Raw genomic sequence first — 25,163 nt, 5'->3', positions numbered from 1 at the left:
AAGAGGAGGAGGGGACCGAATGGTGCTCAAAGTGAAACTTGCCATTACCGTCGAAGGCAACATGGTAATGCTCCTTCTAGGGTGTGAAAGACTCGAACCGATCTCGATCAAAACGATACCTATAATTATAGCAAGATTATACTAGCTCCCCCGTACGATGACAAGTAGCGCCAATGTGTCCTTATCACCTTATTAGCACGAGTTTCTAGAAAGATTGCAACCAATGATTACTAAATCTTTTGTCATCATTACCAAATCTTTGACCGAGTCAAAGAGAATCTTCTGTTATCGGTAGCAAATATTTAATTGGGTCAAACATAATCTTCTACAATCATTATAGAATCTTTGACTAGTCAAACAAGATCTTCTGTAATGATTAGTAAATCTTTGACTACATCAAACACAGTTTCTCTAAGAAGATTACAGGATCTTTGACTAATCATAATTCATGTCATTAGAATGTCCAAATTACCATTAGTAGTGATCTTAAGTTGACCAATGTCATTAGAGGACTTTAATTGTTATTAGGGAATAATCTTGAAATAATTGGATGTCATTAAAAAGTGTCAACAAGAGGATGACACCTCATTGGGGGTGTGTGGCATAAGAAGAAGGTACCATATTGTGTATTAGACAAATGTCCAACCTAAGATCCTAGGCCCATTAGATTAACTAGGTAGCTGAATTACTAACACACCACATGGACCAATGATCATTTGCCTCATCAACCATTGGAACTATGTGGTAAATGGCTAAGAATAAGACGGTGCCAAATGGACATATAATCATTACCTCTTCAATTATTAGAGATTATGTAGCAAATGACTAGAATCAGATAATGCCACATGGAAAGTGAAAAAGACAAAACCGACTTGGGGAGCAAAGTCAAGAAGGCTATAAATTAGCCAAGGAGCCTCTCACTTTCACCCCCTCACGCACTACTCTCTCTCTCTCTCTCTCTCTCTCACAACCAGCCGCGACCCTTACATGTCGGATCACCGCTGTGACATCTTGTAATCCGACTCGTTTTGAAGCTTTGAATAAATGAAAAGTCTCATTGATGTATTTCAGTTTAATTTCACTCAAAAATGGTCCATTCCGAGTATACTAATCAAATGAGAATGGCTAGCTAGGAAAATTAAGTACGTTGACCTAAGAACTTGATTCCGGATTGACTTTTTGGCCATGAAAATTGTCGAGGGGATATTTTGGACCGATATAGGCCGATCCTAGAATGATTAAGGAACGATTTGGATAATATCCTACGTTTGGATCACGGGTGATTCTGTTTGACCTCGTATGGGTTCCAAACATCCCTAAATTATTTTCTAACGATCGCGACCATCGGGACTAGTGATTAACCCTCACAATTGAATGACAACCAAGGTCGCCATGGCTCGAGTAATTCTTAAACGTGATTTTAATCACGGGTTGATACGCGTAACTCCTAAAAGCCGCCCGTTAGTTTGAGATACGCTGAAAATTCTATTGATCGAGATTGATCGCGAATCGAGCTTCAGAATTTAACGTTGGACCTTCGGGAGTTTCAATAAATAAATTTTGGACATTTCCTCATCCAGTGTAAAATTCTTCGCGGTTTGCCCAAGAGATTCAGGAAAAATAAAATTTGGACCGGAAATGAAAATTACCAATTTTCCCTTCTTGCATTCAAGACACCAAAAATATCCACCCTTGAATTATCCCACATTTTATTAATTAATGTTTTTGGCCCTCTTCTTCTTCATTTTTTCAAAGACACTCTCTCTCTCCACCTCACTTTCTCTATCTACCTCACCCCTTGGCCGAATTCACTCTCTCTCTCACCTCCATTGCTGAAAAATTTCCTAAGCCTCGCTGGATTCGTCTTAGATTGCTGGAGCTCGACTACCACCCAAACCACCTTGAACCGCCGAAGTTTTGTGGATTTTTAGCCAAGCAAGGGAGTCGCCGGAGCCGCCGGTTGGAACCAAGATTTCTTCGCCCGTTTCTCACCGGAAAACTTGCAAAAATTGTTGTAAGTTGGTCTCTAACCTTATATTAGGTACCTAGGGTGCTAATGGACTTGAGATTTGGTAGATTTAGGTGAAAAATTGGTTGTTTTTGGCCATTTTTATGCCTTGGCTGAGAATGAAGTTGTGAGGAGAGAGAAATCATGTTTTTGAAGTGAATAGTGAATTCAAGAGGATATTTGCATGGTCAAAGTTGGACAATGGTTACTTTTGCTAACTCTAGTTACTTTATGCTATTATTTAACCATGGTTAGGTTAGTTATAAACTATAGTTAATTTTTGAACCATGGTTAGGTTATATTTTAACTATAGTTACTTTTATGCGACAATATGTTGTTATGCCATGGAATTAATTGAATGTGGTATTATTATAGTTTAGTGCTATACTAGTGAATTAATTGCAAGTTAGAATATTTAAATTGTTCGGCCCCGATAAATTCCCACGTTGGTATAATTAAATTGTATGGTGCGTATTAATTGCACGTTAGTATAATTTTAATCGTACGTTATTTATTTATTGCTACGTTAGCATAAATATGATCGTATGGCGTAGATTGAATTCCGTGGTAGCATAGATTGATCGTGTGGTCTGGATTAATCTATGGATTAGCGTGAATTAATCGGGTAGTCTCGATTTATTAATTCTCTAACGTGAGCAAATCACATGGTCCCGATCTATTCTCAGAAAATATGAAGGTCGTATTCAATCAAGTCGTGCGAGGCCAAAGTGAGCCGTATTCGTCCGATTGTCCGAGACCGAGAAAATATGAGGGTCGTATTTAATCAAGTCGTCCGAGGCCAAAGTAAGCCGTATTCGTCTGATTGTCCGAGACCGAGAAGGTATGAAAGTCGTGTTCAATTAAGTCGTCCGAGACCAAAGTGAGTCGTGTTCGACTAATTATCCGAGACTTAATCCGGTCGTGTTCCTATGTGTCCGAGACCGAGATTTATGGGTTGTATTCCTTTGTGTCCGAGACCCTGGTATATATATAGAACCGTGTTCTATAAAGGTCTGAGGCTCAATGTTGTGAACTTGTATGAAGTCGGTGGAGTAATGTGGATAATTATATTATGGCCCGATGCGTTAATCGCGGGCCCCGGAGCACGTGGAATATTTTATTGTCGGTCTAAGGCGTGGAACGCCGAAATGGGAGTAACATAGAATATTTGAGAATGTGTGGGAATTTTCGGAGAAAGAATGGAATTTTTTCTGGATTTTAATTGTGGAATTTTTGGGTAAGAAAGAAGAATTGTTGGAAATTGTTCATTGAAAATATGTCTGGAGGCACTAGAGCCTTAATCTAGGATTAGGGGCTAGCTTACTGAGATTTTATCTCACCCCGTCGTGGGCTCGTTGTTTATTTCGGACCCTCCACCGCAAGCATGAATGATCCGCTCCAGAGTTGGATGAAGACGAGCTGGTAGCCTTAGACGAGATTGTGCCGGATAGGGAGGACGAGGCCTAGGATAGTTGGCCTCCCGACTTTTGTAGAGTGTTGTATTTTGGTTGTGTAGCGGGCTTCGACCACGTATCTTTTTGTTATAGGTGGTCACAGGCTTGTACAGTAGCCTCCGAAGCCCTAGGTTTGTGAGCTTGTAACAACTATATATATATGTACATAAGTTTATTTTTACCATCCCAAGTTATCATAGTTTTGTTGGTTTCTGTACGGGGATTATTGTTGCTTCCGCATGTGTTGTTTTAATTTTGTTGGCCTTTGGATCCTGGAGAACCGTACGCAATCGAGGCCGGGTGGGATGTCGATGGCTCGTAGGGTTCGGGTCGTGACAACCGCAATGCGAACATCGACCATCACCGCTGATTTCTGACCTTGTTTCTTTTTAATAGTTCTTGCCAACATGATATGTAAGTGAATTTCTAAACCTTTGTTAATGGGTGTAGTTAGTGACGAACTTATGTGCTTGCATGAGGAAATGGTGATCTTGCATGCTCTCCTTCATGTCGTGCCGCCCATGGTAGTGAGTTTATAGTACATAATATGATATGTCTCATTCGTGGGTGAGTAGGCGTATCACGACCGTAAGGTTTGGTATGGGACGAATCGAACGGAATAACGAAAGCGTTTTCTCGAACCACGGATGGGTTGTTCTATGGGATGCCTAGGAATATGGAACGTGCACCCCGAGATACCTCGTCAAGAGTAGATGAGTGGGCCCGTGAAAAGCATAGGACGAACATGCAATGATGAGGATTGCATGCTGATCCGTGGTTGTTCGATAATATGGCTTGTTGATTTTTATGTGGCTGCATGTTACAAAAGCTTTGTATTAGTCAACTTCTTAGCTTAAGTTTAGAAATTTGCTTACTGCGAAGTTGCATCTCATTCCTTAACTTTTCAGATTTGTAGGTATGGCAACTATTCCACCTCCATGTTTCAGTCTCATGATGTCAATTGAGGTTACTCATGTTGATGTCATCGATTTAGAAAGTGACACCTTCTTTTGACGCTACCTCGCTACCATATACGTGGAAGAGGGACTGGACCATTAGGTCTCATATCGTTATGTAGCATGGTACGTCATGCTCAATGGGGACTTGTTTGGCCCTATTCGTGACTTTGATGGGCGCCGGGATTCAATAGTGGTGGGTGGCCGCACGATATGTGAAGCGGTAGAAGAAACTAGTTTCTAACAAGGAAGGAAGGAAAACTTTTTGGATGATGACTTTTTGGACTAACATCGTCACTAGAGGGACTAGGAGTAACCATGCCTAACCGATGTGATGTATGAGTAATCTTACACTAGTTATACTAAATTATGTGTGTAAACTAGTGATGTAAATGAGATGTATAATCTACTAATGAAGTGGCGAGTTTCACTATGTATGTCCTTTCTCATGCCATGATCACTTAATAATTAATAACTAAAATCTACGTTTCCGCATGTAGTAAAATTGTTCTAGAAAAATTAAGGGGGACGAATCGAGGTTGACATGCTTAGGACGTCATTAGACCTCCCCTGCGACACCAGGACCCCACGGCCTCAACCGATTCCAGCTCTAATCGATATCAGGTCGAGAGAGCACCACCAAGAGCTTCACACCTCTCACGTGGTGCTGGAGTCCAGTCGGGGTGTCACAAAGGTAACAATGTGGCAGTTGGAAATCTGTCTCAAGGACTTGACAACACGAGGCTGTCGATTCGTGGTCAACGACAATATGGAGGATGATCTTTTTGTGGGACTTGTTGGGGCTGTCAATGGATATTTGCCTTGTCTTTGTGAATACGATTTTTATTAGTGTATGCAAGCTAACTTTGTCTCAATGCTTAGTGATTTGAGGAGTAGGGATGCGATGAAAGAAGAGAATGGCCTGCAAGAGAGAAAACAAAGAAACCAGTTTGCAAGAGCCCAGAACTTAGACGGTAATACAAAAGGTGATGTGGCTAAAAGACAAGAAAAAAGAGCGTTCAAGTCAAAGGAGTGAAAAAATGTGACCCTCTATAAATCTAATGATGCCCTATTTAACTTTTTAAATTATACTTGTGAAGGAGATTATCTTCTTTCTCTCTTCGCTTTTTATGCTTTTGACTGAATATGGTAGGGAGGAAGAGAGTAGGATGAACAACAAAAGCAAACAGACCATACTTGGAGGAAGGAGCGCTCACATGCGACGGTCGCATAGTAAGCAAATTAAAAAGACGGGCTTCCAATATTTAGATGATGATTCATTTTCCGAAAGAGTAATATATTTCCCAGAACTCGAGAGTTGTTGTCATCGGATTTGAGAAATAGATGTTAATACAACCTGGAAAAGAAGAAGCATTTAGCGACATCCCTACATTTGTTTTTTAAGAAAATATAAGAACAAGATCTAAAATTGAAGTTATAACAGAAAACAATATTTGCTTTTGTTTTTCCTTCTGCAGATTGGAACGGCAATAAAGAGGTCCGAATGAGAAAAGCAAAGTCAGTTCGAGAACAGTGACGGAGTGACGTACCCAAATAAATCTGCAATAACTGCTTTAAACAATATGACAGTTTGTTGAATTTGTATTAATATAGAAATGGAGGCAATCTCCAGTTTCAATATGAAATAAATGATTTCTATGACTTTCAATATTCTTAAGGAAAATTTCGATAAAGGCCTGAAGTGGCCAAGGTTGTGTTGAACAAGGGTCTGAACTCGCTGGCTGGCTAAATCTTCACAGGAGGATTTTTCCGGCTTTGCAGTGAGTAACAAAGAAGAAATAAAATTGCCAAATCGAATAGGGATTAGAGTACGAGACCAAAAAATAAAAAAATAAGAAAAGAAATTGAGACTACGATTCATCCTTCTTTTCTTCTTCCTCTCCACTGCTCAAGTAAACTCGCTTGCGCTCACTCCGCACCCGGTCCTCACCTCATCGCTCCTTACCAAAGAGAATGCTCCCTGCATTGCTTTTGTTGAGGGCACTGATGTTGTGCGGCCGCAAAGAGGAACTAGAATTGGAGGAAGTAATGATGAAAAATGAACGGGAAAAGTACATCACAAGTGCTATAACTTTCGTATGATATTTACTTAAGTGCCCTAACTTTTTTTTTCCCATCATTTGAGTGTTTTACCCCATATACAACTTTCATTTGAGTATCATTTTTTTTTTTCCGATCACTTGAGTATCACAACTTTTCAAAAATGTTTATCACAAGAGTTATGCCACATTAGATTTTTGGTATTTTGATGAACATTTAAAAAAAAAAATCGACACTTAAAAGATCGATTAGAAGTTATGTCTTTCAAGTTAACGTTTTTCACTTAAGTGGTCGGAAAAAAAGTTGTGACATTCAAATGAGCGCCGTACGAAAATAATAACACTTGTCGAGTCCTTATCCTAAAGGGAGCAGCTCCTTCATCAGCTGTTGACAAAGATGGATGGTGTTGACATGTATCATTGTTATTGCAACGACTAGTCGTGTGGACATTTTGGACTCTGTCTATGATTCTTGAAATCATCTTGAGCTTTTAGGGCAGCTTAACTTCGTACCAAGGAAATTTACGATGTAGACAGATTTAAACTTGTAATCGAAGAGTCTTCAAGTTTGCCTTGAATCTTAGGCATTTTAACTTCATACCCAAGGAATTTCGTGCGATGGACAGTTTACAGGGAGACTTCCTATTTGACTTTGAATTTAAGAAAGCTTCATTTCGGACCAAGATATTATACGATGAGGACAGCTTAAGCTAAGTGTCAGTGAGATTTCAATTTGACTTTGACTTTTAGGCGGATTAATTTGGTGCCAAGGAGTTTTGTGGCGTGCACAGTTCAGACTCGTACCAAAGACTATCAATTTTTAAGGACACCTTCTCTTTTTCATGAATTAGTTAGTTTAGGCTCTCCTCTAGGAGGGCTTTATATTTTAATGAAGTGGGTAGTTTAGCGTCATCACATCTGAGAGCATTTCAACTTCCAAGGGACATCGATAGTTTCAGTCATACGAAGGACTACGGATTTTGACTCTCAGTAATAATCATTACCCACGTCGCCTCTCATTTTATAGTCGCCCATAATTTAAAAACAAGTTCCTTTCTGGAGAAGTTCGCTCCGCACTTCAGAATACTCTTTACTTGATAGGTCGCACTTATGATCAATCACTAGGTCCGTCGATCTATTCTTCCATATGATATATAGCCATCTCATAGCACCATCGCGGCAGCGCCAACTATTGGATAGCTGAGAGTAGGAGAAGATTTGATGGCGCCATTCCCGACCTTAGGAAAGAATAGAGTGAGGCCTTTAGTGATCTGTTAGAGCCATCCGTTCTTCGGACGTTGTCCATATAAGAACAATTTAATGAACATTAATACCTAATTCATTATTTTGGTTTTGTATGGTTTATTCAAGTTGGGAATTCTCTTGTCCTCTTCTATCATCTCCTATTCTGCGTCTAAAGGCCTGTTTGGTTCATCATTTGGCCTGGAGACTTTGGAAAAATGCAAATACCTTTGGGCAAAATGCCTTTTCCAAAATGCAAGTAGTGTTTGGTAAATTGTATTTTAAAAATACATTGAAAAATAACTTTGACGTAAATGCTGTTTGGTGAAAAATGAATTTTGTAAAGTATTTTTACTTTTTGAGAAAAAAACGGCGATAGGCGGTAGTGGTAGGCGGCGGTCGGCGGTGGTGGGAGGTAGCGATCGGCGGCGGCGGCAATCGGTGGTGGCTGCTCCAATGGCAGCGGGCGACTGTCGGTGGCAACCGGTGGCAAGCGGTGGCGACAAGCGACGATCGGCGAGTGGCAGCGATCGGTGGTAGCGAAGGCGACAGCTTGGCGGCGTTGGTGGGCTGCGGTAGCGAGTGGCGGTCGGCGGGAAGCGGTGGTCATCGGGGCGGGGGGGCGGTTGTCGACGAAGGGCGGCGATCGGCAATCGGCGGCGATGGATGGAAGTCTGTAGCTGTTGGCAGCGGTGGACGACGGGAGGCGATGGATGGAAGTCTACGGCCGTTGGAGGTGGCGGCGGCGGCACGACGACGACGGCGAACGACGACTGGTGGGCGGTGGCGGCAAGCTAAGGTGGCAAATTTAAAAGAAAAAAATTTAGTTGCATTTCGCAAAAGTCCTTTAACTCAAAGTACCTCTAGAGGTATCTTGGGTTAAAGGACTTTGGAGAGCATTTGAGATGCAATTGTATCACCCCAAAGTGAGCCAAAAAATGAACCAAACGCCGTTTACATTTGGTCAAGGGACTTTAGAGCCCTAATACTCATCCCCAATGTTGAACCAAACAAGGCCTAAATAGTTGAAGTAGCCAAGTTGCATAATTTATTTATTTATTTATTTGTTGTTCAGTAAGAGTCAACCTTCTGGTAATGAGGAAGGAGCCTTTGCATGGTCGTGAGAGTAGTTCTCCTTCCTGATCTTGCTCTCGGTCTTCAGCTTCCCATGGGTGACTTTTTTGGTCTATTGACGGCTCAATTACTCCAAATTTTAGGTTCAGTTTAAAATTTACTCTGAACTTTTTTTTTTCTCATAAAAAAACAAAATAATGTTGACTTTATATCCAAATCTGACTCCATTAACTTTCCATCTAACATTATCGTTAAAATATGACGTGGCAATTCTCTGTGTATAGGGAGGGCATAGTAAAAGCATGATACTTTCACTCAATGAGATGATCAAGATAAAGGCAAAATCAGAGTCTATTAATATATTCAGTTATATCGATCTTTACTTAAAAGCTTAGACAAATGAGTTATGAATCAAGATGTACAATCCATCTAACTCTTCTTTCGATTTTTTTTTTTTTTCCGTTGTTCAAAATGGAAGGGAAACCTCCTTACCGCTAGACTTCGTGCGAAAGCTCGGCATGCAATCGAGAACGTCCCCAAGCTTGGCCCGGTGATCTCGTAAGTGAAGTGATTCACCGGCTTCCATGAGTTAGCCGAGGTCACCAAGGATGAGAGCGGGCTCAACTCGGTCTGTGTTGTCGAACAACGACGAGACGGTCCTCCTGCAATGAAAGGGCTGGGATTGTGGACGGAGGGGAAAAGCCAAATCCTAGTCCCATGCCCGACCTGTCACCTCTCTCTACTTAAAGCCGCATTGCTCATGACCTATTGCGTCACTGGCCTTTGGCGACACAAGGATGCCGATGCCAGATCTGGGCTCGACCTTGTCAGATCTGACGTCCCGAGCTTGGATCTGACTCGTGACCCACAAACAGAGAGGATAAGGTACGCGCATGTGGATTGACTTGATTCCTGGGCCAAAAATTCAAGGATTCTTAGATCTATAACTTTCATGCTTTGAATTTTTTTAGATAAACATTGTAAGCTTGTCGATGATGCGGAGAAGTTGTCGATCAGGAATGGACACAATGGGAAAAAGAAAGAACTTTCAATGGGTGCTCTTCTGAGCTTCCAAGGATAACAAACGAATTTAGAGTCAAAATTCAAGTCTCAAGGTGTTTAATGTATTTCTTAATTCCTAGATATTTATTGTGTTTTCTAGTTCCTATGTCTTATTAGTTGGGTAGTTCTGGTATCTTTAATGCTTAGTCCATTTCCTGTATGCTAGTCCTTCTACAAAAAGAGGCGAAATCTCAATTGCAAGGATTTTGATGAATGAAAATAAATGAGATTTGTCTCTGTGAGCAAATATCTATCTCCGGCATATGTATCCTTAGAAGTTAGATTCCTTCCTCAGTGTTGAGCCAAGACGCATCTATATTCTCAGTTGGTGATATTCTGTGGGCCTGGTGGTGAGCTTTGTCTCCTCAACTAGTGATATTCTATAGGCCTTGGTTGCGAACTTCTCAATCCCAACCATGATCCTTGGCTGGTGATATTTTGTATTCCTTGGGTCTGATTGTTATCTATGTTGTATTTCTCATTTACCTATTGACATCACTCAAAACATATCTCGCCTATGCCCCCACACACATCAAGCGTCATTGGATCTAACGTCCCTAGATTAGATATGACTGGCAACCCACGGACAGAGAGGATAAGGTACGCGCATATGGAGGATGAGTGATCCTCGTCGAGGGCGGTCTTGCCGCTCTTAATGGATGGGCGGAGATATTTCATCCGGCGGAGGTGACAGCTCTTGCCGCAGCAGAGGAGGCCAGTCCTTTTGGGGAGAAGCTCGAAGTTGATGTAGTGGGTGAGAAGCTCATCCTCATCCATCATCTGCGGCCCCCCTTGTTGACACCTAAATTTTAATTTTTCTTTATTTTGCATAAAAATTAGGGACTACCTTTAGTCCCTAAAAAAAAATATTAATAATATTTAAGTCATTTTTAGCTTCTTATGAGATATTCACATTGCACTTGCATTTAAATTGGACCGATGGTAGACGAACTTAGGCAACGTGGTTTCTCAGACTCACAAATTGAAAATACAGCAAGGTTCTTTAATCATTCAACATGGTCAAAACTTTTCCACGTGAGGTGCCGAACTTGGACGAATTATGAGAAGGAATTTGGTATAATCATGAGGAATGTGGAGGGGCAGTTTTCACACGTTCAAAATCCCAAACAGAAAGAATAACAAGTTGGCTAAATCATGGGGGTGGAGGATTATTAGGCGTGATATTCTGCAGGGATTCTTAGGCTAAAACAACTCAGCTCAAGCCTATAAGAAGATCCTTCAAGGGTCTGACACAAGGGGGGGCTTCCTCTAGTGTGAAGAGAAAAAAAGGGGAGGATGGGGCAGAAAAGTCAGAGGAGAGTTAGAGCTTCGTCCAGTGGGGGGTTGATTCAAAAAGAGGGCTTCGTCCACTGAAGTTCAGCAGGGGAGAGCTTCGTTGAAAAAAAAAAGAGGAGAGTCATCCAGTGAGGTCCATAAAGAAAAGTGAGAGCTTGATGAAAAAAAAAGAGAGCTTGACAATCGCACACCACACAGAGAGAAAGAGATCGAGGGAGTTGTTTCATATAAAAAAAGAGAGAGAAGAAAAGTCAACGAGAGTTCATGAAATGGTGGTCTTCGTTCATGCTCTTGAAGGAATATCACGAAAGAGAACCTACGAGAAGACCACTGTTTGCTAGCGAGAATGAAATCCACGATCTCGTTCCTTGACGAACCACTATTGTGATGGCTCGTTGAACCACCGTCCAGCATCACGAGCCACGCCATTCGCTGTCTTGAGTCGCTCTAATCCGAAACCCGACGGTCCCAGGTACCACTAGACATAGCCAAAATGAACCGTGGGTCCGGAACCGCTGGTTCCGGGCCGGTTTTAAAAAAAAAAAAAAAAGAGAGGAGGTCCGGGGAAAAATAACCATTGGGCCTAAGAATCGGCGGTTCCAAACCGGAACCGGCCCGGAACCGACGGTTCCATCTTTTTTAGGAACCGGAACCGGCCACGTCTAGCTACCACCATTTCGGACCTCGCAACGCTGATTTTCTTGAACGTCCTCGTGAAGCCATCAATCCGTCGGCGTTCATTTTCCTCATGGTCCTCAGTCAACCATGGGCTAACCTTTAGTCAAGCTGGCTTTCCCCCTCAGTGCAGCTTTTTCTTAAAAGCTCTTGCCATGAAAGTCTCTCAGTGCATTCACAGGAGAGGGAAAAATTTTGTTGCCATCATTTTTTGGCACAACTGGATGTGGTAAACCACTCAAGAAGTTGAGGTCCCAGAAGGCCAGTGACGACCGTGAGAAGTCCCGAGGAATCTTGAGTCGAACGTACCTTTAGCTGCCGACTCAAAGTTAAAATTCGGTCGTCCAGCTCTGTCTCCAAATTTGGCGCGAATTCGATTTCTTGGAAAAGCAATTTGTTTCAAGTAAATTTCCTACCTTGGACTTTTGAATATTTTATTGCTTATCGTGGAATATATTTGCATATTTTAAACATATCTTGCATATCTTACCCATATTGCATAAAAGTGGATTTCTTTTAAAAAATACAGGTTGATTAGGAAAATTTTATTTTCCTAATCCGCAACTTGCCACATGAGCAAGGATTTGAGTTTAATCGTTAATCGTAGGATTTCGAATTTAAGATTGACCCAAATATTCACGAAATATTTTCAAAAATCGGTTGAAATATCCACTTGATTGATTTGATTGGCATAATATCTTTAGAATAAATATTCTCTTGCATGATATTTAAAATTCTAAAAGATATTGCATTGCATTTTAGACAAAGTTGCATCCTTAAATCATCTAGATATTCGCACGTTTTATTAATTTTAGAATGAGTTAATTTAGATTTGCATTCCAGGATAGAATCAACATATTTGAGTAGATTTTCATGTCTAAAATAATTTATCTTTAATATGTTGGGGATTAGGCAAACTTAAACCCTAAAATATGTAAGATAATTATCCTTAGACATAGTTTTATATAGGGTCCCTCATTAATCCGAAAATACAAAAAATAAAATAATCTTTATATGTCATGTGCATGCTAGGTCTAGATCATGTATAATTTGCATGTTTAGGTCTTCAATTAATTCGTAAGTCATGTAGTCAATTTAATTAGACCGTAACATCATTTGTACATTAGTTTCATTTAATTGCATGTCATCTAGGTTAGTCATATAGTTAATTAAATTAATTTCATATGCATGCTTAGGATTTCCTTGCATTTAATTTAATTCATTTGCATCTTAGATTAAATTCATGCATTGCATATAGGTTAGTCTTTATCCCATTAAAAAGAGAAAATTCAAAAGTGAGAACAATTTGTCTTGGCGTATGCTTCCTGCAATTACCTTGACTTCTGGATATTCAATTAATTGATTGTTGCCTAACAAAAATTTTTCATGAAATAAAATGGTACCGAAAGGGTGTTAGAGTAATCTAGCGTAATCAAGTCCTCGGACTTAGAATCTCCGGTCCATAGAAGTAATTTAGTTCTCCCGCTAATTTACTTAGGTTTCTAATCGACCTACCAAAAACGATTAGTGGCGACTCCAATTCAAATATCTTTGCATGTTAAGTTGCGATTTGGTATGGACTTGGAAGAGTCCGAGTTAGGTTAGTTAAATAATTAACCTAATAATCCATTAACCTAAAAACCTGATTTTTAGGTCACGACAACTTGACGACTCAGCTGGGGACTTGTTTCTTGATTCATTTGAAATAAAATTGATTAATTAATCACTTTAATTTTCAGAAGAATTAAAAGAAACCTTAGTTGACCTAGGCCGTTAATTTCATGAGAGAAATTATGTTTTTGTTTGGCAATTGGACTCCATGTAAGTTCTAACTCAAGTGTTAAATGGTTTTGCGGATGGGAGATATAAAGGGTGGAGTGTGTGGTTAACCCATTTGTTTTGTAGGATGGGAGTTTGGAATTTCTATGATTTACTTCCTGCAATTTCTTTTGAAGTGGTGTTTACATATTATTTGTTGTGCACGATTTATCGCTTTAGCACTACACCACACAATAAGCCGTGGCGGGACCCGGGCCACTAGTTTTAGGATGGTATTGAGATTGGTTCTAGCGTTCACCATGGGATCATGGTTAAAAGTTAGTCCAAATGCAATCTCGAATCTTTTTCCAAAAATGAGTTTCAAAAATTAGAACTCATGCTCGGTAGGATTACCGAAGTAAGAGTTCTAATTTTTAACTCGAGAAGCCGAAGTGAAATGACCCGGCTAATCCTGGTTACATCGTAGGATTACGATTAATCTTGATTATGTGTGCATGTCCATGTGATTGTTTATCTTCCTATCCTTTGGTAAAGTATGCTCCTGAACTTTATCTTGTCTTATATTATTTTAGGTCGGTCCATGATGTTTAGGTTTGTAGCACATGATCTATAGACAATGGGGCATTCAGATCTCCGTTTTGTGTATGTTCCGAAAGCCGAGTTGAAGCAGATGTGGGATCATTTGAATGCCGATCCACGGAATTATGTCCTTAGCCATATGGGTAATATGTTGCCACTTTTGGATATCGGGTTATAGACTCAGGTTACGCAAGCACTTGCATATTTTTGGTGCCCGGATACCACTACCTTTATTCTAGGTGAGCACGAGCTCACTCCGACTTTGGAAGAATATAGCATTGCTATTGGAAAACCTTTAGACAATGATTTAATTCGTCCTTGTGTGGGAATTGATCCGGTTCTCTTTTTTGCTAAATTTTTGAAAGTTAGCGAGAATAAAATGAGGAAAATTTTGAAAGAAAAATGTCAAATATGTCCTTTCTCATTTCTCATTGAGTGTTTTTATGAAAGCCATTCATACTAGCGAGGCAGGATTTTCATTCTAGCTTTCTTTGGGCTTGTGATTTTTCCACTCCAAAAGAATTTCATCAGTCCATCCATGACTTGGATAGTTAGGCAAATTTGTAGTAGAATGAATTTCATTAATGCTATCCTAGCTGAAACTTTCATATCCCTAACTTGATTCATAAAAAAGAAAGATAAGACATTCCATGCTTCACCTGAACTTTTGCAAATGTGGCTTTTCTCTCATTATGCTGAGTTTGGTTCTAAGATGATTATACCTCGAATAAGTGAAGATGAAAATCCAATTGCAAAATTTCAAGAACTACAAAGATCCAAGTCCTAAGTTTTTTTTATGGCAAGCTATATGGTTCGGAGTCTCTGAGGCCTGTTTGTATCATGGTGAGCGGAAGCCCATACCCTTGTTGTGTTTTACAGGTGTGACGAGATATCATCCTCTTCGTGTGGTACGGCAATATGGGGTTTTGTAGGACATTCCACCACCATTGGCGCCTGATGCTTTTCAAGTCCAATTCGTTGCAGCTGAAAAATATGCAACCAAGCTCAGACATATCGATCAAGTTTGGCTCGAGTCCGAAACTTGCCAACTATTACTACCCGAAGCGAAGCCCGAGGGAAAGGAAAGGCTTTATCATGCTAAAGCCCGGTATATCCAGCGTCATTTCATACCAGCTCATATGCTCCCGAAGTTCCAATTGATGCCCATGAAGCTCACTCGTGAAGCCGAGATCGAGGCCTATGAGAAGAATGCGCAAAAGGCTAAGAAGCAAATGGAGACCTTGGCTAAGGAAAATGCACGACTTCGAAAAGAACTGGAGGCCCATTCATCTATAGATCGTGTCCTCACAAAGAAGAGAAAAACAACTTGACTGCCTTGTTTAGGAGTAATTTTGTCATTCTTAGTTAGTTTCATCTTAGTTGTAATTAGGTTTCATGATTTTATGGGCTTTTCTTATAATAAAGGTTGCTGTTCAAACCGACCTTTTGGTCGTCCGTAAATGTTATTGATTTATTTCATCATCAATTTGACTTTAAGTTCGTAAACGTGACCTTTTTTCAATCACTTTTTGAATTGATATGAATTTTCTCGTAAGGATCGAGGAAATTGGAAATTTCCTGATTTAGTCCTTTCTTTCGTTTTGGGGTCTAGAGGATGTCATGGACCGACTCACTATTTTTACTTGTTATATTCATTTCAATCAATTTTTTTTCAGTTAGTTTACTACGGATCCTCCACATTCTTATAACACTCGGTCAATGATAAAGAGAAGGATGGCCAATCAAACCGAGATTACGGCCATGATCGATGAAAGCTAAAAGAACACATGGATGCAATGAATGAACATGTTGTGGCTACCATGTCCAAGATGATGAATGATTTCATGGCCAAGCAGCAGCAAATCAATGTTGGCTCTCGGTCCGAGATTCCACCTCCAACTCGTTAAGGCCTTCGCCTTGACAAGGCTCATGTAGTGGATACTGACCCAACTTTTCACTTGGAAGATGTCATTTTGACCGACACTAATATATTTCTGGCAGCCCATGTTCATCATCCACCTTAAATGATGGGAATGCCAAGTTGTTGGCAAAGCTCGACCGGAGGTTGCGAGAAGTGGAAGGAACTCAAAGTGTTCCGCTTGTTGATCTATCTATCTTTTCCCGGGTCCAAGTGCTAGAAAAATTCAAGATGCCAACTTTTGAGAAATATGATGGCACCTCGAACCCAATTCAGCACATCGAGATGTACCAGGGGCACATGAACAGATATGTATCTAATAGACCTTTAATGATCCAAACCTTCCGGGCAAGCTTGAAGGATGCTGCTATGAGGTGGTACACTAACCATTGGATCAATCGAAAGAATTCATGGGAAGAAGTTGCGAACCTTTTCATCAAGCATTTTAAGTTTAATCTTGATGTGACTATCACTCGAGAGGATCTAGAGAGGGTTGAGCAGAAAAAAAAGGCGAGACTTTAAAGGAGTATGCCACTCGTTGGAAGAATATGGCGGGACGGATCATGCCCGAACCCTCATAGCGAGACCCGATGAAGTTGTTTGTGTGCACTCTACCCCAACCTATTCGTTCTCGAATGTTGGTAATGGTTGTTCAGTCTTTGAGCCAACCGATAGCCATGGGTGAAGAGATTGAAACTGAACTCAAGAAGGGATGGTACGGTGAATCAAGTTCATTTTACAAGATATTTTATGGAAAGAAAGAAAAAGAGCCTATCCCAGAGGTTAACATGACTTATATGTAGAAGACACAGCCTGAAGTCCCGAACATGCAGTTTGCTCCTCAACGGACATCCGGCTATGGTCAGCAGAATCGAAGGACTAATCAACGTAAGAATCGAACGTTTACTCCACTCCCTAAGTCACTTCCCTAAGTCCTGGCTATCTTACGAAAGAAGGGTCTGTTGTCCTTCGAGCCACAACGTCCCAATCCCCCGAAGTGTCCTAGGTACGATCCCACGAAAAAGTGTGACTATCATTCCTGCGAAATGGGTCATACGGTTGATGATTGTCATGTACTCAAGCATCGCATGCAGGATCTATTTCAAATTGGGGCATTTGCATTTCAATTGGCTAGTAAACACAATGTGCAGAGCAACCCACTACCGCATCATTCGGGCAATATTTGAAGAGTCATCGATGGAGATGGCACTAGCCCTCATCAGCAATCATTTTTTAGTTTTTTCATTTCCCCTACGTGGAAACTTTTACTGCTTTCTAGGATTTCTTTTTTTATTTCATGTTGCACTTTAATATTTCCATTTCAATAAGATGTAATTCATTGATTTGATATCAATAAAATTACAGTAGTTTTGCATTAAATTTTGGATTCTTGACGAAGTATTCCAAACCAACTCGATGACGGCAACCAACGATTGAAAGATTTTTCATCTATGGTAAGCACTAAGGGTTGGTTTTCTCAAGAATTTTTGTCCCAAGGTGCAAAAAAAGAGCGTTTTTCGAGAGAAAAATGGTTGGTATATGGTTTAACCCTATTTGTTTTGTTGATCCATCTACTCTATGTTTAGGGGCAAAAGGGAATATTTTAACTCTAACTATACACCAGCTTGATCATCTCAAGACAATCCTACACGTGAATGTCGAGTATTAAAGCAAGCTAGAAATCTCGGGCTAGTCCCAGTCCATTGGCTAGTTGTGGCAATCCATGCTTTATCCTCAACCGATCTTTCGATGATGTTGTATTAGCCGATGGAAGGCGGGGCAAAACCAAGGCCACCCGACTTGAAAGGGTGTATCTCTACGTAGTTCGACAAATTCTAAAGATGACATTTTGTTTTCTTCTCACACAATCAGGAATAGAAGTGAAGCCTCCGCTAAAGACCGGAAGTCAAACTTTCAATGTGGGGCATAACTAGGGGGCAATTCCAGATTATGGGTACCTAACAAAGCCTGTCCCAACAGAAAATGGGGCAAATCGACAGTGAAGCCCAGCCTTAAAAAGGGAGTATATTTCTCTTCAACCTACTTTGCTCTGAAGGTGACACTTTACTTTTTTCTTACAGTGGCATATGACTGACCATGATGGTTGTTGATGTTAAACAAGCCAGGACATCTCAAAGTCTTCACTTGACTTGTTTCGTGCATGTTTCTCTTTATACTGGGGTAGATTCAAGAACAAGCCACTTCTCGACTCAAGGAACAGACTCATTGACTTATTTGATTTGTTTAGAAGTTCAGGAGCAATCCATGACCTCCCAATCCAAGAGGGTTTTCTTACAAATTTGAATATGCTTGGATAATTTGTTCAAATTAAGAAAATGCACAAGTTTTTCATGAAACATGACAAGCTGATTCAAATTGCTACATTTTGCATACTTAAAAGATGCTCATATATTGCAAAATTCCATGCATGGTTTATTGAGAGGAAAGGTTTGATTATGTAGTCTATTTCGTTCTTGTAAAATGATCATATTAAATGAGAGATGTCGGGATGATGAAAGGCAAGTTATTTCCATACACGTCCGGAATATTAATCCCAATGCGAGTTGAGTGAAAATTTTCGTACCAACAAGGTAAAGGGTTATCTCGAGAAAAGTATGACGACCGAAATGATGAGAGACATTCACTTCCTCTATCTAAACACTATAGGTTGTCCTTTGCTTAACCCTTTTGAGCCGAGATTCATTTATTATGCCTGTTAGGAACAACCCTACATTGGGGCAATATCTTAGAAATTCAGAAATGGTTAGAATTTTTCTTGCTTTCACTTGCATCAATCTTCAAGTGTATTTACTGCATGCAAATTCTGTGTTAACTTGAGTGTCTTAGATATGACGAAGAGCATCTCTTTCTATCTCCCTACACATTATACTCTTTGCATACCCAATTTGAGCGGTATATTCATTTCAACCGAATTGGTGATCATTCCCATGGTGAACAAATGAAATTAGCTCAAAGCAAGTTCAAAATGATTTGGGCAAGTGGAAGAAGCTCAGAAGAAGTAAAAAAAAAAGGGTGCAAAAGGACTCCATCAAGTAAAGTTCTCTCTCAAAAAAGATCTCGTTCTAAAAAAAATGAATGAGAAAAGAGAAACCAAATTCTCTTGAGGAAAAAAAAAAGAAAAGAAAGTGAGAAAGAACTCCCCAAAGATAAAATTCTCTCTAAAAAAAGAGAAAAAAGAAAAAGAGATCTCTCTATCAAAAAAATAAAAAATAAAAAAAGGAAGAGAGATAAAATCTCTCTCCGAAAAAAATCAAGGAGAGAGACCTCGAAAAATTTTGATGTGTAAAATTGCTTCTCGAAAGGAAGTCATTTGAAAGGATCCCAAAAGGAGTTCGCAAATTGCCAGAGCAAAGTCCGTGATGGAAGCCTGATAAATGATCACCAATCTCCAGTTTCTTCCAAGAATACCCTCTTGATAAAAATAGGCCATCCATTTCTAACATACCCTAACCTACGTTACAACCCTTATCGAAGTCTCTTCAGATTAGGGCACTTATGTTAATATAAAGTTTTAAATGCTCATAAATGTTGCTTGAAGAAATGAGAGCAAGATTTTTCTATCTCATTTTGCGGGGCTTTTGACTTGTAATCCCGGAGCAATGTATGATATCAATTCTTTCAAAACCATGACTCTCATGTGTCCACATTGTTAAACCTTTAAAATTGCATTTCAGTCCTTCAAAAGACCTCTCAGAGTGGTCGGGTCATACCGATTTCGAGAATATCCAGACCTTTGTTAAGCACGATGAAGAGAGTCTAAGTGATTTTTATACCCGCATCAAGGGTCAAGTCAAAAGCCTTTCATTGAGAGCAAGTGGAAAGTCCTTTCTGATTGAAGGTCCCTCATTTAATGTGATCAAATTATCAAAAGGATGAAACTGTTTTGCTCATTGATAAATTCCCAGGTGAAGCTTGGTAATGCAGACAAATTCATGAATTCTGTTTTCTTTGCCCATGCGCATGTGTTGTTTTAACCCCGTCTCGGGTAAAAACGAGTGCAAGGCAATTGGCTATGTCATTTTTGATAGCAGAAGAAGAATTCAGGTATGTCTCCTAAATTATTCTTCATTATTTCTCTTTTTGTGTCTACCCAATGGAACAGGTAGCACAATTCTTTTCATGTTTGCCCAAGAGAATAAGCGACATGATCTCTCTCATATGTTCACCCAATGGAATAGGTCACGTATCTCTTGTGTCTACCCAGTGGAACAGGTAGCACAATCCATTTCGTGTTCGCCTAGTGGAATAGGTGACGCAATCCCTCTCATATGTTCACCCAATGGAATAGGTGATGTATCTCTTATGTCTACCCAGTGGAACAGGTAGCACAATCCATTTTGTGTTCGCCCGGTGGAATAGGCGACATGATCTCTCTCATATGTTCACCCAGTGGAATATGTGACATATCTCTTTGTGTCTGCCTAGTGGAATAGGCAACACAACCAACCTCGTGTTCACCCAGTGGAATAGGTGGCATGATCCTTTTCGTGATTGCCCAATGGTATAGGCAATACGTTTCTCATTTCTTCAAATGGTTTTTTAAATCATATCACGCGTTATTTCGCATCTGTCAGAAATTATAGGTAAAAGACAAGCAATCATGTACCTTGAGAACCTACTTCCAGTAGAATAGAAGTTCGAAGATCAAGGGAGCTCAAGCATTATAAAGTTTCCCCTCACTTGGGCGCTTTTTGCATGTGATCCGTATATAAGGCTCTTTTACCGCTCCGCATGAAGTAAGAAGCCTTAGCATACGTTCCTTATTGCTTGCATTTTGCATATCGTGCATCATTGCATTTAAAAATTGGGATTAAAACCCCATAAAAAAAAAAAACTTTCATTCATCATTCGCATTGTCAAAATCTAGGCTCAATTTTCTCTTTGAGCGAAACCTCTGCGAGCCTCCACTCAAAGAGAAGCAAATGTTGACACCTAAATTTTGATTTTTCTTTATTTTGCATAAAAATTAGGGACTACCTGTAGTCCCTATAAAAAAATAATAATAATTATAATATTTAAGTCATTTTTAGCTTTGTATGAAATATTTGCATTGCACTTGCATTTAAATTGGACCGATGGTAGACGGACTTAGGCAACGTGGTTTCTCAATCTCACAAATTGAAAATACTGAAAGGTTCTTTAATCATTCAACATGTTGAAAACTTTTCCATGTGGGGTGCCGAACTTGGACTAATTATGAGAAGCAATTTGGTATAATCACGAGAAATGTGGAGGGGCAGTTTTCAACCGTTCAAAATCCCAACAAAAAGAATAACAAGTTGGCTAAATCATGGGGGTTGAGGATTATTAGGCTGAAACAACTTAGCTCAAGCCTATAAGGAGACCCTTCAAGGGTCTGACCCAAGGGGGGGCTTCGTCCAGTGTGAAGAGAAAAAAAGGGGATCATAGTGCAGAAAAGTCAGAGGAGAGATAGAGGGGGAGCTTTGTTCAGTGAAGGTAGAAAAAAAAAGTTGAGGAGCTTTGTCTGGTGGGGGGTTGGTTCAAAAAGAGAGCTTCGTCCACTGAAGTTCAGCAGGGGAGAGCTTCGTTGAAAAAAAAAAGAGGAGAGTCGTCCAGTGAGGTCCATAAAGAAAAGTGAGAGCTTGATGGAAAAAAAATGAGAGCTTGACAATCGCACACCACACAGAGAGAAAGAGATCGAGGGAATTGTTTCATATAAAAAAAAAAGAGAGAGAAGAAAAGTCAACGAGAGTTCATGAAATGGTGGTCCTCGTTCATGCTCTTGAAGGAATATCACGAAAGAGAACCTACGAGAAGACCAATGTTTGCTACCGAGAATGAAATCCACGATTGTGATGGCTCGTTGAACCACCGTCCAGCATCCCGAGCCACGCCATTTGCTGTTTTGAGTCGCTCTAATCTGAAACCCGACGGTCCCAGCTACCACCTTTTCGGACCTTGCAACGCTGATTTTCTTGAACGTCCTCATGAAGCCATCAATCCATCGGCGTTCATTTTCCTCATGGTCCTTAATCAACGGTGGGCTAACCTTTAGTCAAGCTGGCTTTCCTCCTCATTGCACCTTTTTCTTAAAAGCTCTTGCCATAAAAGTCTCTTAGTGCATTCACAGGAGAGGAAAAATTTTGTTGCCATCAATTTTTGGCAAAACTCGACGTGGTCAACCACTCGAGAAGTTGAGGTCCGCGAAGGCCAGTGACGACCATGAGAAGTCCCGATGAATCTTGAGTCGAACATACCTTTAGCTGCCAACTCAAAGTTAAAATTCGGTCGTCCAGCTTTGTCTCCAAATTTGGCGCGAATTCGATTTCTTGGAAAAGCAATTTGTTTCAGGTAAATTTTCTACCCTCGACTTTTGAATATTTTATTGCTTATCTTGGAATATTCTTGCATATTTTAAACATATCTTGCATATCTTACCCATGTTGCATAAAAGTGGATTTCTTTTAAAAATACAAGTTGATTAGGAAAATTTTCTTTTCCTAATCCGCAATTTGCCACACGAGCAAAGATTTGAGTTCAATTGTTAATTGTAGGATTACGAATTAAAGATTGACCCAAATATTTGCGAAATATTTTTAAAAATCGGTTGAAATACCCACTTGATTGATTTCATTGGCATAATATCTTTAGAATGAATATTCTTTTACATGATATTTAAAATTCTAAAAGATATTGCATTGCATTTTAATCAAAGTTGAATTCTTAAATCATGTAGATGTTCGCACATTTTATTAATTTTAGAATGAGTTAATTTAGATTTGCATTCTAGGATAGAATCAACATATTTGAGTAGATTTTCATGTCTAAAATAATTTATCTTTAATATGTTGGGGATTAGGCAAACTTAAACCCTAAAATATGTAAGATAATTATCCTTAGACATAGTTTTATTTAGGGTCCTTCATTAATCCGAAAATACAAAAAATAAAATAATCTTTATATGTCATTTGCATGCTAGGTCTAGATCATGTAGAATTTGCATGTTTAGGTCTTCAATTAATTCGTAAGTCATGTAGTCAATTTAATTAGACCGTAACATCATTTGTACATTAGTTTCATTTAATTGCATGTCATCTAGGTTAGTCATATAGTTAATTAAATTAATTTCATACGCATGCTTAGGATTTCCTTGCATTTAATTTAATTCATTTGCATCTTAGATTAAATTCATGCATTGCATATAGGTTAGTCTTTATTCCATTAAAAAGCGAAAATTCAAAAGTGAGAACAATTTGTCTTGGCGTATCCTTCCCGCAATTACCTTGACTTCTGGATGTTTAATTAATTGATTGTGCAATCGCATGATAACCTTTGTTAGTGACTTAGGTTAAAATCAATTAATGTTGCCTAACAAAAAAATTTCATGAAATAAAATGGTACCGAAAGGGCGTTAGAGTAATTTAGCGTAATCAAATCCTCGGACTTAGAATCTCCGGTGCGTAGGAGGTAATTTAATTCTCCCGCTAATTTACTTAGGTTTCTAATCGACCTACCAGAAACGATTAGTGGTGACTTTAATTCAAATATCTTTACATGTTAAGTTGCGATTTGGTATGGACTTGGAAAAGTTCGAGTTAGGTTAGTTAAATAATTAACCCGATAATTCAATAGCCTAAAAACATGATTTATAGGTCGCGACACCCCTCTTCAGGCCCACCTTGCCACCGCACGACATGCTCATTGAGAGAGAGGGGAGAAGAAATGCCAAATAGAAAAGGAAATTTAAGACACATGGAATGACACATGGGCAGCTAAGCGGGTAACTAGACAGAAAGTTAAGAGGAGCGGGATCTTCTATTTTGTTGTGACCTAAAAATCGGGAAAACTTTTACGTTAATGGATTATCAAATTAATTAAATGACTAACATAATACGGACTCTCCTAAGCCCTACCAAATCTCAACTTTGGTTTATTCAAATGATTTAAGATTTGGAGTCACCACTAATCATTTTTGATAGGTTGATTAAGAACCTAAATAAAGCACTGGGAAAAGTACTTTATTTCTATGAACCAGAGATTTTAAGTTTGGAGACTTGGTTACATTAAGTAATTAAAATGAATGCCCTTTTGGTACCTTAAATTTCATGAAAAATACTAAGTTTGGTAACTCAACTTGAATTGTTTCCACTTCATGTTCAAAAGGAGTGATTTTAGGTTTTCGCTTGTTTAAATGCAATGCATAAATGATATGAATGCAATGACAATGAATTTCTACCTAAATGATGAGATGATATGCTCATGCGGAACATGTAAAATTATGTCATGTTACCCTACATGCAAAAGTCAACTAACTGATTAAAGCATGCGAGATGTAATGACATGAACATAAAACGTGATATAAAACGCGAGACAACTTACTCTAACTATATGCGAAAATCATGCAATTGACTATCCTAAAATGAAGCGATCTAACATGAATTCTACATGATGTAGCATAACAAGACATCACATAATAACAAATGGATATAACATGGCAAGTAATGATATGCATATATGAACATGCGACATAGCAAAACATGTGAAAAAAAGATGATGACGTGTAAACGTATGATTTTTGAAAAATATGATAAGTGAGATATGGTGATACTTGAAAATATGATATGCAAATATAATATGTAAATTAACACAATATAATGTAAGATAACATGAAACAATGCAAAATATGCAATGAGATGTGCAAAAATAACATGATGACGTACAAAACATGCAAGACGTGATATTCTAATCTACATGAGACGCGAGCATGAGATGATCATTTTTTTTTTTCAAGAATTTTCGGCAATTTAAAGTATACATGAGTGACTCGATTATCTTGATTTTATTCCAAATAATCCAATAAGATAAAGCTTCTAAGAAATCATATCTTCCTAAAATTTTAATTAGATAAGCCTTCTAAGAAACCATAACTTACTAAATTTTTAGGAGTCTTAACATATATGGAATTCGGTCAAGATAAAGATAGCAATGAAGAGTCCAAGTCCAAGTCTTCAAATGGAGCAAGAAAGCAATCAAGACCAAATCATGAATATCCACCTTCTTATTTTTTTTGAAAATTAT

The 25,163-nt window shown here is 39.2% G+C and overlaps 1 long non-coding RNA gene across 1 annotated transcript; it reads right to left on the bottom strand.

The window, feature by feature from the left end:
* Nucleotides 1-8,985: 8,985 nt before the first annotated feature.
* On the bottom strand, nucleotides 8,986-24,053 carry LOC125315096. The gene is made up of 3 exons (XR_007198458.1): nucleotides 23,933-24,053; nucleotides 15,816-15,818; nucleotides 8,986-8,998 (listed from the first exon to the last, which is right to left on the bottom strand). It is a non-coding gene; the product is annotated as an uncharacterized LOC125315096 (long non-coding RNA).
* Between the last annotated feature and the right edge of the window lie 1,110 nt (nucleotides 24,054-25,163).

Source organism: Rhodamnia argentea, chromosome 5 (genome assembly GCF_020921035.1).
Source record: "Rhodamnia argentea isolate NSW1041297 chromosome 5, ASM2092103v1, whole genome shotgun sequence".
Classification (NCBI taxonomy): domain Eukaryota; kingdom Viridiplantae; phylum Streptophyta; class Magnoliopsida; order Myrtales; family Myrtaceae; genus Rhodamnia; species Rhodamnia argentea.
This window is presented reverse-complemented; position numbering and strand designations above follow the sequence as displayed.